This window comes from Polypterus senegalus, chromosome 14 (assembly GCF_016835505.1).
Source record: "Polypterus senegalus isolate Bchr_013 chromosome 14, ASM1683550v1, whole genome shotgun sequence".
NCBI lineage: Eukaryota > Metazoa > Chordata > Cladistia > Polypteriformes > Polypteridae > Polypterus > Polypterus senegalus.
Genome location: NC_053167.1, coordinates 69,292,890 through 69,306,505, shown reverse-complemented (window position 1 = coordinate 69,306,505; position 13,616 = coordinate 69,292,890).

The following is a 13,616-nucleotide window of genomic DNA, read 5'->3' as shown; positions in this document are numbered from 1 at the left end:
GTCCGGCTGTGAGCCGAGGAGCTCCTGCGCATGCTCAGTTGGGTCAATGTCCGCCTCAGGATTGACGTTCATTGGACCCATCCTCGACCACTCAGAGGTGGGCACAAAACACACTCCGTCCAATCCTGTGCCTGTCTCTGGAAGGGATTTCCAGTCCTCCAGCGCTCCCTCCACCCTACGAGAGGACTGATTCAGGGGAGAGCCTTCCGGGTAGTTTCCGCCCTGCGGTCAGTAGAGACTCCTCCTCTTCTCCCTTTGTCGTCTTGCCATCACTCCATGGGTCGCTGTGCTTCGACTTGGTACATAAAGATGATGCTTAGTACAGGCGTCGCTACCATCAGGGCACATTTGCCCTTCTTCTTCCCCATCAAGCTGACTGCCTGTTAGGTCCTCTGTACCGTGAACCTCGGTGAACATCTTGTCGAGGTGTTGGCCAAGGTATGCGTGCCGCGGTGGATGTGCACCTTCATCTGCTGTGCGGGCTGCCTCCACAAAATTTTTATCAGGTGGAGAGTCCCATTTGGGATGTCTTGTCTCTTTCCTCTCTCTCTCTCTCTCTCTTTCTGTTTCTGTTCCTTGGACCTCCACTCCCCTCCTCACAAGCTCCGTCTCCTTCCTCCCAACTTCGGCTCGTCTACTGGAGGGAGGTGGCCCCTTTTATGATAACCCAGATGGGCTCCAGGTGCTCCATCTGATGACACTTCCTGGTGTGGCAGAAGTGTCAGATGAGCACCCAGAAGCACTCCGGGTGCCCCTGGGATTTCTTCCAGCAGCACTTCCTGGTGTGGCGGAAGTGCTGCCATCTAGGGTTCCATATCCATCTGGGCGCCCCCTGACGGTGGTCATGTCCTCCCTTAGGGATAAGCTTCCCAGCTCTGTTCCAGTGGCCCCCAATCAGACCAGGGCAGCTGTCCTCTCATGGCCCAGAGAAAGTATCATCCCTCTCATGGACCGTCCAGGCATCCTAGCTGGGTAAGGTCTCCAGCTGTCTATGACACATGGTATAACAATGTTAGAAGATTATTTAACTTAAATTTTTCCACCTTACTATTTACATTATCGTCGCTATTGTAGTTAGCACTACAAACAGACCTATTGCTTAGAATGTTTGTAAATTTTGAAGCTGCTAATGAAATCAAAGAAGCGTTTTTTAACAATATGCTTCTCATGAATGTTTTCTATCATTATTTCTATATTAAACAGTAAAAGAAAATGGTCTTATAGACCAATACCAATGATCTGCTTCACATCAACTGTCAGTCCTTTTGTAATTACTAAGTCTAATGTATGAATTTAGTGGAGGGTCGTTAAATTACTATAGAAAAAAATAATGATTATCTAAGATGTGCTGATAAAAAGAAAAAGAAACATTGACAGGTGAAATTGACAGTTTATCATTTTACGCCTTTCTCATATTGTGTTCCATGTTACTGAAGTAAACAAATGAAGAAATAATTAAATACACACATAAAGAAATAAGCATTAAAAAATTTACTTCATGACATATTTAATTATTTATGTTCACATATCAGCATGTTTATTTTTTGTTGCATTTCACAATGCATTTATTTTTTTCTATTTATTTATTTAATTTTGTCCATCTTATTTCTCTGTAAGAGAAGACCTTCATAAAACCCAGTACATGTAAACATCATACAGGGAGTGACCATGGCAGCAACAACAACAATTTATCTCTAATATAACCTCAGATTACACAAGGAATGCTTCAGTGGGCTTTAACGGGCCCTGTTTTTGACAGTCCCCAGCCTTGACTCCCTAAAAAGATAAGAAAAAACTCCCAAAAAAGGCAATACAGAGAGAGAGAAGACCCCTTACAGGTAGGTTGGGCATGCAATGGGTGTCAAAAAAAATGGGTTAAATAAAATACATAAAACAACACAAATAATCTTCTTCACAGAGCTGTATGGGCAAGCTGTTATTGCCACCACAGAAGTACAATACAACAGTATAAAATACCTGCACAATGCTCCTCACCACCTGCAGGTAGAGTGACATAAAACCCTCAAGGCAAAATGCAAGAACAGATTATACCTCTCACTAAATGCAGTACTGTCACAAATGAGGATGCAGATTTGTTAAAATATGTTAAAAAAGTAGAAATTTAAAAAAACTAATAAACTAATAAAAACAATCTCTGTCCATCAGTTAATTGTAGAACCATGGCCAGATTGTGGAAAAGGTAAACACAGTCAGAGACCTGGAGACCTCGGCCAATGAGTTGCCTCCCCTCTACTGGCCATTTTACAGCTAAGTCAATGCTGGGCCAGCCAGTCTGATGAAAGGACCCTTCTAGCTGATGATCCCAGTTCTCCTTTATTTGAGGTGACATTTCCATCAGCAGGCAGACAACTTGGCAGTAGTGCAGTGGCTCCAAGTACCACATGAGGATACCAAGAAGGGAAACAGAACAGGCGAGGGTTAGTAAAAGTTTATAAATATAATATTACTTACATTTTAGTACTAATGACTAACAACAGAACTGCAACAACCACAGCTAATTAACAACTCTACTCAGGATATGGCAGGATTCAAGTCTAGGTCCACTGAGCCATGAAGCTTCTGTGCTAACCACAGCGGCACTGTGCCACAACACAGATTTTTACTTCATTTAGTTATAGTATTTGGTGGTATTATTTTTGATTGTTATGCTGAACAGGTCAATAAAAGACCTTTAATAAAGGCTACAATCATTTTTAAGATAACAAAATTAACACATTTTATTTAAAAAAGTAAAACTAAATTGAGTAAAAATACTGCATGATCAAGTTGTTAGTACAAAACACTTGAGAAGCATGAAGGATTGTTATTTTCAGGTACAAGTAAGAGTACAATGAATGAGAAATTCAGAAACAGAAAGAAACCAGAGATGACAGTTCTAATATAAGTGAAAAAATGCAAATATAACCTTGGGAGTAGTCATTCCAGTTATACAAATAACAAATTGATAGAATACTGAATGTAAACTACCTGCAAATGAGCAAATTAATGTTCTGTCTAGAAACAAAGAGATTCCAAAATCCTGAATAATATCCAGTAATATCCTTGTGTGTCTTAGTGGCTAGGGAGTATCCCACAAAGCACACGGTTGCTGGTTAAATTGTCACCAAGGCTTTACTATGTGATCTTGAACAAGTTGTGAAAACTGAAAAAGAGAAACAAGTAAACAATTGTACTATGCAGCTGTGATATGCAATTCACTTTGGATAAAAGTATCAGCTAAGTAATGTCAGGCTATGTTTAGATCATTTGTATGTGAGAAATTTCAAATGAAATTTGACTTTTAAGCGATGAGGTGCAAAACAGAACCATCACTACTTTAATTTTAAAATGAAACGTGGCATCTGCAGGGAGTAGAAAGTAATACAGAAAGCAAATAAAAAATGATTTTAAAAAATCAAAGTATTTCCCTGTAGTAAGGCATACCTAAAACTATTTCTGTTTATTGTAGCAGTTCTATGATAAAAAAGAAAATAGCAAGTGCATAGCAGGTTCATAAAATATAATCAAAGTTCTTGACACTCTCTTCTGCTGAATACTGCTGTCTGATTAAACACACGAGGAAAGTAATACAGAATGTCAGTTTCTGTTTTTATTATTTTATTTTTATTTTTAAGGTTTATATAAAGAAATCCATGCTTCTTAACACAAAACACCTTTTCTGCCTCCATGAGCAGAAAATCATTCACACTGTGAAGGCAAAGTATTTATACTATGAATATTTACAGACTAAAAAAATGTGGATTTGTGCATGCTTGCACCTTATTTCTTTCCAGACTAGCACAGAACACCGTACATTTAATTCTCAAAAATAAAGAACACAAGAAGTCACTTAGCCTGGACACTCGCACACACTGGTCAGACGAAAACCAGGATTGCAGCTGGAATAACATTTTTGCACTACTAGTGCCTCAGACAAATATTTTATGTGCTGCAAATTACCTAGTTAGCAAAGAGATGGCAGGGGCAATAGTCATTGGCATGGCTAAACACATGAAGCAGTCTCAATGGAACTATATTAAAAATACAGTTGGAAAAGATGGCTTGGTTAAGTGGTGCCCTGAAAGTAATTACTCTTCTTCTTCTTTCAGCTGCTTCCATTTAGGGGATGCCACAGCAGATCATTCGGTTCTGTCTATCCCAGTCTTTTACATCATTTTCTGCCACACCTACTACCTTCATGTTCTCCCTCGCCATATCCATAAACCTCCTCTCTGCCCTTCCACTTTTCCTCTTGCTTGGCAGTTCCCTCCTCAACATTCTTTTTCCGATGTATCCCTCATCTCTCCTTTGCACGTGCTCAAACCAACTCAATCCAGCTTCTCTCATCTAGTCACCAAAATGTCATACATGCGTTGTCCCTCTAATACACTAATTTCTAATCCTTTCTGCCTTTGTTACTCCAAGCAAAAATCGTAGCATCTTCAACTCTGCCACTTCCAGCTCTGCTTCCTGTCTTTTCATCAATTCCCATTGTCTCCAAACCATACAACATAGCTGTTCTCACTACCATTTTATAGATTTTCCCTTTCACTTATGCCGTCACTCTTCTCCACCCAGTCCAAACTGCCTGCTCTGTCTTCTTCACCTTTCTGCCAGACTCTTTAGACCGTTGATCCCAAATATTTAAATTAGCCTGCCTTCACCACGTCTCCTCCTTGCAGTGGCACCCTTCAACCACCTTCTCCCTCATTTATGCACATGTGCTCCATCTAACTCCAACTGACTCTCATTCCCCTTCTCTCCAGTGCATACTTCCACCTCTCCAAGTTTGTCTTAACCTGCTGTCTATTCCCACTACAGATCACAATGTCATCCACAAACATCATAGTCCACGAAGACTCCTGTCTGACCTCATCTGTCAAACTGTCCATCACCACTGCAAACAGAGGGGGCTCATGGCCAATCCTTGATGTAATTACACTCTCACTTTGAACCAGGCTGTCATTCCAACTACACACCTCACCGCACTCACACTGTGCTCATACATACTGTATCCTCTACCACCCTCACATACTTTTCTGCTACCAAAAAGAATTGTAAAATTGATAGCATAATAAGCATTAAATCATTACATGTTTTTAGTTAATTAGGTCTTAATTTTAATCATTGCATTTTTCGTTATAGTCAGTGGACCACTTAAAGGATTACCTTGTTGTCTCGAACAAGTAATACTGTGAAATATGCAGAACTGTCAAAAATATGGACACTCGGAGCATATCTATAAAAATCATGAACATGATGATTGATTTTTTGTCTCTTTTGCAAATATAATTTTCCACTGATACAGCATCTGATCAAATATAAAATCACTACGGACCACCATGTTAGGTTACAATAAATTCCTTTAGTGGTATTATTCAAAGTAATGCCGCCAGTCAATCCAACTACAAACTATCAAGCACCACACTGCAGACAAAGAACAGGGAGCACCCCTTTTTTTTTTTACAAATAATTCACTCATGCATATATGTACACACTCATGTATTTACTGTACAACGTGAATTGTGATCGCCAGCAATTTTATTAAAAAAATGCTATTTTAACTTTCCCTCACTCAGCACACCACTTAACTGGCAACTTTCTCTGTGCACTGACAGACAAACCTTGCCACCAATCAGTGTTTTCCTTTTGTTTGTTTGCCAAGGTACCTACCCTTTCTGTAGACTTGTATTTATCGCCACTCCTCTGAATCTGAGCACATCATTTCTAATGTTGTCCACAGCACCACGTTTAATTCTGCACATCACCTTATTTGAATGTGTACATCATCTTCTTTAATTGTGCGCGTCACAACTTTTTTTTATCACTTGCCCTTTGGGGCCATTGTACAGCCTAGCATCCTTCACTCTTTCCCATATCTTCATCTTTATACCCCACTAGTTACTGAAGCTCCACACATCTCCCTTGTTCTTGAAAATTGGTACTAATATACTTCTTCTTCACTCCTCAGGCATCTTCCCACTTTTCAAGATTTTGTTAAACAATCTACTTATAAACTCTATCACTATTTCACCTAAACATCTCCATGTTTCCACTGCTATATCGTTTGGGCCAACTACTTTTCCACTTTTCATCATCTTTATAGCTTCCCTCACTTCAGCATAGCTGATCCCTGGTACTTTGGGATTTACTATCTCCACTTCGTCCAATCTATACTCACTGTCATTTTTTATATTCATAAGTCCTTCAAAGTACTCCTTCCACCTTTTCTTTTTTTTTTTTATTAATTTTATTGCAATCCATACAAAGCAATCAAGTTTTTACAAAAAGAAAAATTGAGTTAAGAACAGATCGATCCCCACCCCTGAGAAAGAGAGCAAGCCAAAGGGCGTAAAATTTAAGGCTTGTAAACATACCTAAATTAATAAATTCTCTGTGCTTTATGAACTTATTTTAAAATATTACTGATCAGATCCTGCCATGTTTTGAAAAAAGTCTGCACGGATCTTCTAACTGAGTATTAGATTTTTTCCAATTTCAAATAATATAACACATCAGTTTCCCACTGACTTAAAGGAGGAGAGTTTGGGTTTTCTCAGTTTATTAGAATAAGTCTGCGTGCCAAAAGTGTAGTGAATGCAATCACACTTTTTTTGTCTTTCTCCACTTTAAGCCCCTCTGGAAGAACCCCAAACACAGCCATTAATGGGTTAGGAGGGATTGTGAGTCCGTTCGCAGGTTGGATCATGCACTGGAAACATTTTGGAGAGTTTTAGTCGAGACAGATGTGCTTGATATATAATTTTAAGTTGTATAATTGTATGCTTTGCGCATATGAAGCTCGAGTGAATTCTCTGCATTGCTACTTTCCACTCCTTTTCTGATATATTAATTGAGAGATCTTTTTCCCAGTGTCCTCTTGGATCTTTGAAAGGGAGGGATTGTAAAATGATTTTATATATTGTAGAGATGTAGTCTAAGTCCTTGAGATTGAGCAATATTTTTTCCAGCATGGATGAGGGTGTAAGATGAGGAAAATCTGGAAGGTTCTGCTTAACAAAGTTCCTGATTTGAAGATAGTGAAAGAAATGTGTAGCTGGAATGTTAAATTTGGAATGTAATTGTTCATAGGATGCAAAGACATTGTCTATATAAAGATCTCTAAGCAAGTTAATTCAAAATTGTTTCCAAATATTAAAAGCTGCATATGTTTGTGAAGGTTGAAAGAGGTGGTTCTCTTGCAGAGGTGCCACAGATAGAAGCTTCTCCGTCTTAAAATGCTTTCTACATTGGTTCCAGATTCTAAGTGAGTGGAGCACAATTGGGTTATTTGTATATTGCCAATAACGTGTGTTTATTGGAGCACAGAGCAAGGAAAACAAAGAAGTACTGCAGGATTTTACTTCTATTGCTGTCCAAGCCTTCTATTTGTGTCCAGGTTCTTATCGCCTGTATATTTGCTGCCCAGTAATAAAACTGGAAGTTAGGTAGAGCCATGCCGCCTTCTGCCTTTTGTCTTTGTAGGGTCACTCTTTTGATGCGTGGATGTTTTGAATTCCAAATAAATGAGGTTGAATCTAATTGCCTAAAAAATGATTTATTAATGTATATTGGAATGTTTTGAAATAAAAAAAAACTTAGGAAGAATATTCATCTTAACAGTGTTAATTCTTCCAGCTAGTGTGAGATGAAGGGTTGACTATCTATGCAAGTCTTGTTTAATTTTTTCCATGCCGATGGTGACATTTTGTTGATATAGAGCTTTATGTTTACTTGTGATGTTTACCCCATGTATTTAAACTGTTCTGCAATGATAAAAGGTGGGGTATTTAATCTAATATTATATGCTTGAGAATTCACTGGAAAGAGTACACTTTTATTCAGATTAATTCTGAGACCAGAGATCTTTTGAAATTCTGTGAGTGCTGTTAAGACTGCAGGCACAGAATTTTCTGGGTCCAATATATACAGTACCATATCATCTGCATATAATGATGTTTTCTGTTCCAGTCCTTCTCTGCTAATCCCCTTTATCTGATCAGTATTATGACAATGTATTGCCAGTGGTTCAATGGCAATTGCAAACAGCAGTGGTGACAAGGGGCATCCTTGTCTAGTGCCACGTTCTAGTTTAAAGTAGTCTGAGCAAATGTTGTTGATTCAAACTGATGCTTCTGGGTTAGTATACAGTAATTTAATCCATGCACAAATGTTCGGGCCAAACCCAAAATTCTACAATGTAATAAAAAGGTATTTCCATTCAATCATGTCGAATGCTTTTCTGCATCCAATGATAATAATATTTCTGGGGTGTTTGATTTAGTTGGTGAGTATATTACATTAAACAGGCGTCGAAGATTTGAAGATAAGTGTCGGCCCCTAATAAATCCAGTTTGGTCTTTTGATATTACCGAGGGGAGCACTTTCTCCATCCTTCTGGCTATGATTTTAGAGAGTGTTTTAACATCGTTATTCAGAAGTGAAATTGGTCTGTATGATGCACATTGTAATAAGTCCTTATTTTGTTTTGGAAAAACAGTGATTAGTGCTTGGCGAAAGGTTTGAGGAAGAGATTGGTTATCTCTGGCTTCTGTAAATGTTGCTAATAGGAGGGGAGCTAGCTGAGCTGAGAATTTCTTGTAAAATTCTGCAGGGTAGCCATCAGGGCCTGCTGCTTTCCCGCCTTGGAGTGACTTTATAGCATCTAGTAATTCTGATAACGCCAGAGGTTTATCAAGTTCCTCTGCACTAAAAGCGTCTATTTGTGGTATCTGTAATGTATCCAGAAATGTATTAGATTGTGTATTGTCTTCTTTAAACTCAGTAGAATATAGGGATTTATAGTAGTCTCCTTCCACCTTTTCAACACTCTCTCTCCCCACTTGTCAGCAAATTTGCATCTGCATCCTTTATTACCCTTACCTGAAGCACATCCTTCCCCGCTTAGCCCCTCTATCTGGCCACTCATTACAAGTTGTTTTTCTCTTTCCTTTGTGTCCAGCTTCTCATATAGCTGGGCATATTCCTTTTACTGGCCTTCGCAACCTCTCTCTTCACCTTCTGCACATCTCTTTGTACAATTTCTGCTTTTGTCATTTCTCTGGTTATCCCAAAATTAAGCTTACGGTCATGAAATTATAGAACAAAAACTGGACTGGCAGGGTTATAGTATGCTTACAAATACAGAAAATATCAGCAGAGAGGGGGAAGTGAATGAGAGGCTTTTTGAAGCAGGAGTCACTAGTGAGGTGAGTAATTGGGCAACATAGCAGTTGGAGGGCCAAGTTGTGTGTACATTAATCTTTTGGAGCAGCATGGGATTGCCTTGTGTTTGGTTTGTCTATCACTTGTGTTCTCAGTTGTGTGTATTTTTTTATGATACTAAACGTAACCCATTAAATGTGCAACTATGGAAAATGAACACTGTAATAAACACTGTAAATATTGTAAAGTATTTTTTAAGGCAAATATTTTGATTAATGTTCATATCTTAAACGTGGGATTTTAGCACTTTCCTAGAGCTATCAGGTAGCGGCAAAAATCATATCAGTAATATCCTGGCTACAGAAAAGCAAAATAATAATCGTGAAGTACAAATGAATTTGGATTATCTTATTTTACGAAAATTAGCAATAACAACAACACTACTCTTAAGTTAGAGAAGAACTGGTGGAATTTTTCTAATACAGCTTGCATGAATGGAAATCATTAGAAGAGGTGCAATGTAGAAATTTATAAAATAGTCTTTTTCATGCAGATAAGCCGTGTTCGCTGGTGACCTTATTTGCCGAACATTTTCCTCGTAATTTGCATTGCTAACTTAATAGAAAAATTAATTCCATGTGTCCATGATGCTTTGCAAGGCCAGCATGACTTTACAGAGCTGCAGCGGCCATGCCCAGAACCTTCATGTCTTCATGCCTAGTGTAAGGTTGTTTCTGACGTGTCCATTACTGGGTCGCACGCACAGGAGATAAAAAAATGTTGTTTCATCAACTGCAATGCACTGAAACCACCCCCTCCCCACCGACTAAATCGTTTGACAGAACTGTGGGATATTTTTCCCCAATCTCTTACCGCACTCATTTTTCCCACTTACGGTCATTTCAACCCCCCAGGGCTCTTCAATTTATGTGAGTCATCAGTGAATTTAAAAGGTAACAATGGGTCCCAATGCAACAAAGGTGTTCCAGATGTGATTTCTGCTGTTTTAGGCATTATGGCACAGTGATTGGCACTGCTGACTTACAGCTCAGATCATAGTTTTGGCCACAATAATTGGTCCGGCATATTTGGCAGACTTTTCTCTAGCAATCAGAGACACTTAAAAAACCATTGCACCATTATAACCCACTCAGCACTCATTCAGTTCCTCCATCCCTATTGACTTCAGTGTATTTTGCAGAGTTTGGCAAAGTTAGTGAACATTTCCATGATATGACCGAACTGAATTAAGGTGTTTATTTTACTAGCAAGTTACATCCAAATCAGTCTATTTTGTTTGCATGTTGGATAGTAAAAAATGAAATTTTCAATGTCATTGTGTGGGACAAGACAGGAACGAAAACAAGTGGATGTTGCAGCTAAAGGAGCCACTGCCAGAAGCAGATGAAACCTTCTGCATTCCTCTGCTTGTGCCAAGACAGCTGTTTCCTGCTGCTTTCAAGTGATGTAATGGCAGTGAAAAAGAATTGCAAATCAAGTCCCAAAAGTCAATGAAGCTAAAGACATCTTGATCCAACAATACTTGCAAAGTCTTTTCTCTCAAAATTCAAATTAGTGTACATCATTCTGCTGAATGTATACACGATTTTAAGGAGCAGATAGGAAGAAAATACTTATCACCAAAAGAATCAACTTTGCCAAAGTATCAGATACATTTTAACGATGCCAGGAGCTGTGGGCACATCTATGTAAAACTACGCAAGGCTAATAAAGTATAAAAAAAAAAATACATGAAAGCAAGTCCATGGCAAAAAACAAAGAAAAGTCAGGGTTTCTGTCTAGTTCTTTGTTTGGATTGAAAAATAAAACCAATACAATAAAAACATTGTCTTTAATGTTAGTCTTTATGTTCTTGAAGTTGTTTTCAAAAAAATTGAGAGCAGGAGTCTCTTTTGCACAGTTCAAAGTTTTGACGTCAACTCTGGATTTCTGGGATATCACCATGATTTGCTGGAAGCTCACATGGTTGATGATGGGGAGGTCTGCTTTTAAGAGCAGAGGTGACCCAGTCTTGGGTGCTTTCCTGAAACTCTCAGAATCCATCATCGTCATCATGAGTGGGAGTAGCTGGTAAACTCTTATTGACTTAGCACAGTGTCAATGCAGTACAGCACAAAGCTGATGTTACTGTGCTTTTCTTGTCTAGCTAGCAGGTGAGCTTTCTGTTCCCTGAGATAAGATTGTTTTGCTGGGAGCTGCAAAACTTGACGTTCTAAGGCCCTGTGTTTGTGGACAACATGCTCTAACTTACACTTGGCCATCTTCTTCAAGAGCTATGAAACAAGATATACAAACACAAAGAAACCTAAAAAAAAAAGCATGAAACAAGGTGTCAGAAAGCACAAAAACATGCTTAAGTGGTCCTAGATCCTGATAGCACTAACAGGATAAGGATATTAAAAATAAAGGTTACAAGTATTGTATGCAGCTGGTTTAGAAGTGACTGCCATTACAACGCACCACACATAGCCAGAGTTTTATACAAGTAATATACTTTAAGGAAATAAATTATTATATGGTGAACAGGTTAAGCAAGCCAATTGGGTGAGGTGTGAACAAAATTTCCCATTGTATATGCATTATTACTGGACTAGAACTGAACCCGCTTTTTTATATTTCTTGCATGTGCTTTTTTAAAGAAAATATAATTCACTACAACATATTTTGACTTAGAGGCTGAGCTCACCTGAATCAGTCAGAGAGAGATTTTCTTTAAAGGAGGAACTGTGGGAAATTGCTTTGATCTATAAAGTAAATGTGTATGAAGAGGAGGTCTGCGGGCTTGCATCTCTCATTTATAATTGACTTTCACAGCTAAAGCAAACAGAAATAAAGAGAAGGACTGTGGTGTGAACCTTAACAAGGTCTCCATTAATTCTTCACACTGATCTTTCTTACAGCACATTATAAATGATTGACATTATAGTTAAAGTAATACATATCAAATGGCTGATTGTCTACAACAAACCAAACTACAGTATTTAAAGATATAAAAAATTTAGATTAAAAAAATTTTTTTAATTATAGATAGATATGTTGAACAGTAATTTACTATTACTTCTGTGACTAACAATTCTCCCTAATTATCTAACATATTTAAATATAGATTTTAATTACATATTTACAGTATATGATATATGAAGTTGTTAATAGATCTATAAATATATAATAATTAAAAAATATATATTTATCCTAAAGTTTTGAGTAAGAGAGGGCCAGAGTCTATCCCTGCAGATTGTTTACAATGCAGGACAAGAGCCCATCTGATTTCAAAAATCATTTCCCAAGACCTTAAGAAATTTTACGAATCGATGACATTGGTTGAGAATCTAACTCTAAATGCTTTCTAACAAAAACTTTCTATTACTTTTAAGTTTGTAACTTTTTAACTGTGTGCTTATATTTTTGTGTGCAGACTGAGCTGAAAATTGGTACTAATATACTTCTTCATTCCTCAGGCATCTTCTCACTTTTCAAGATTTTGTTAAACAATCTACTTAGAAACTCTATCGCTGTTTCACCTAAACATCTCCATGTCTCCACTGATATATTTTTGGGCCAACTGCTTTTCCACTTTTCATCATGTTCATAGCTTCCCTCACTTCAGCATAGCTGATCCCTGGTACTTTGTGATTTACTATCTCCACTTCATCCAATCTACAGTCTCTCTCATTTTTTATATTCAGAAGTCCTTCAGAGTACTCCTTCCACCTTTTCAACACTCTCTCTCCCCGCAAATTTCCATCTGCATCCTTTATTACCCTTACCTGAAGCATATCCTTCCCCGCTATAAATATATAATAATTAAAAAAATATCTTTATCCTAAAGTTTAGAGTAAGAGAGGGCCAGAGTCTATCCCTGCAGATTGTTTACAAGGCAGTACAAGACCCTACCTGATTTCAAAAATAATTTCCCAAGACCTTAAGAAATTGTACGAATAGATGACATTGGTTGAGAATCTACCCCTAAATACTTTCTAACAAAAACTTTCTATTACTTTTAAGTTTGTAACTTTTTAACTGTGTGCTTATATTTTTGTGTGCTGACTGAGCTGTTAAAATCAAGGAGTTTGGGACACCTAAATCAATGTATAGAAGCTTAATCCTGACAGCTGTCAAACTTAAGTCTTTTTTCGCTTAATCGTATATAGATCAAATATTTCAAAATACTTCTGTACTGTCCAGATACACTTCACAGCTACAGTGGCCTTATGCATTCTGTTTCTTACTAAATTTACCAATTAAAACAATTTTGATATGGATTTTTTCAACTGAAAATAAGTAAGCCATTTTTAATAGGAAATAATTGCAATTTAGACAAATTACTTTAGATGAACAGAATTGGCAGACTTTGTTGGGCTGAATAGCTTGTTCACGTCAAATGTTTTTTTTCTGATATTATATTTCTTTGATTTAAGGAGGTGAATTAA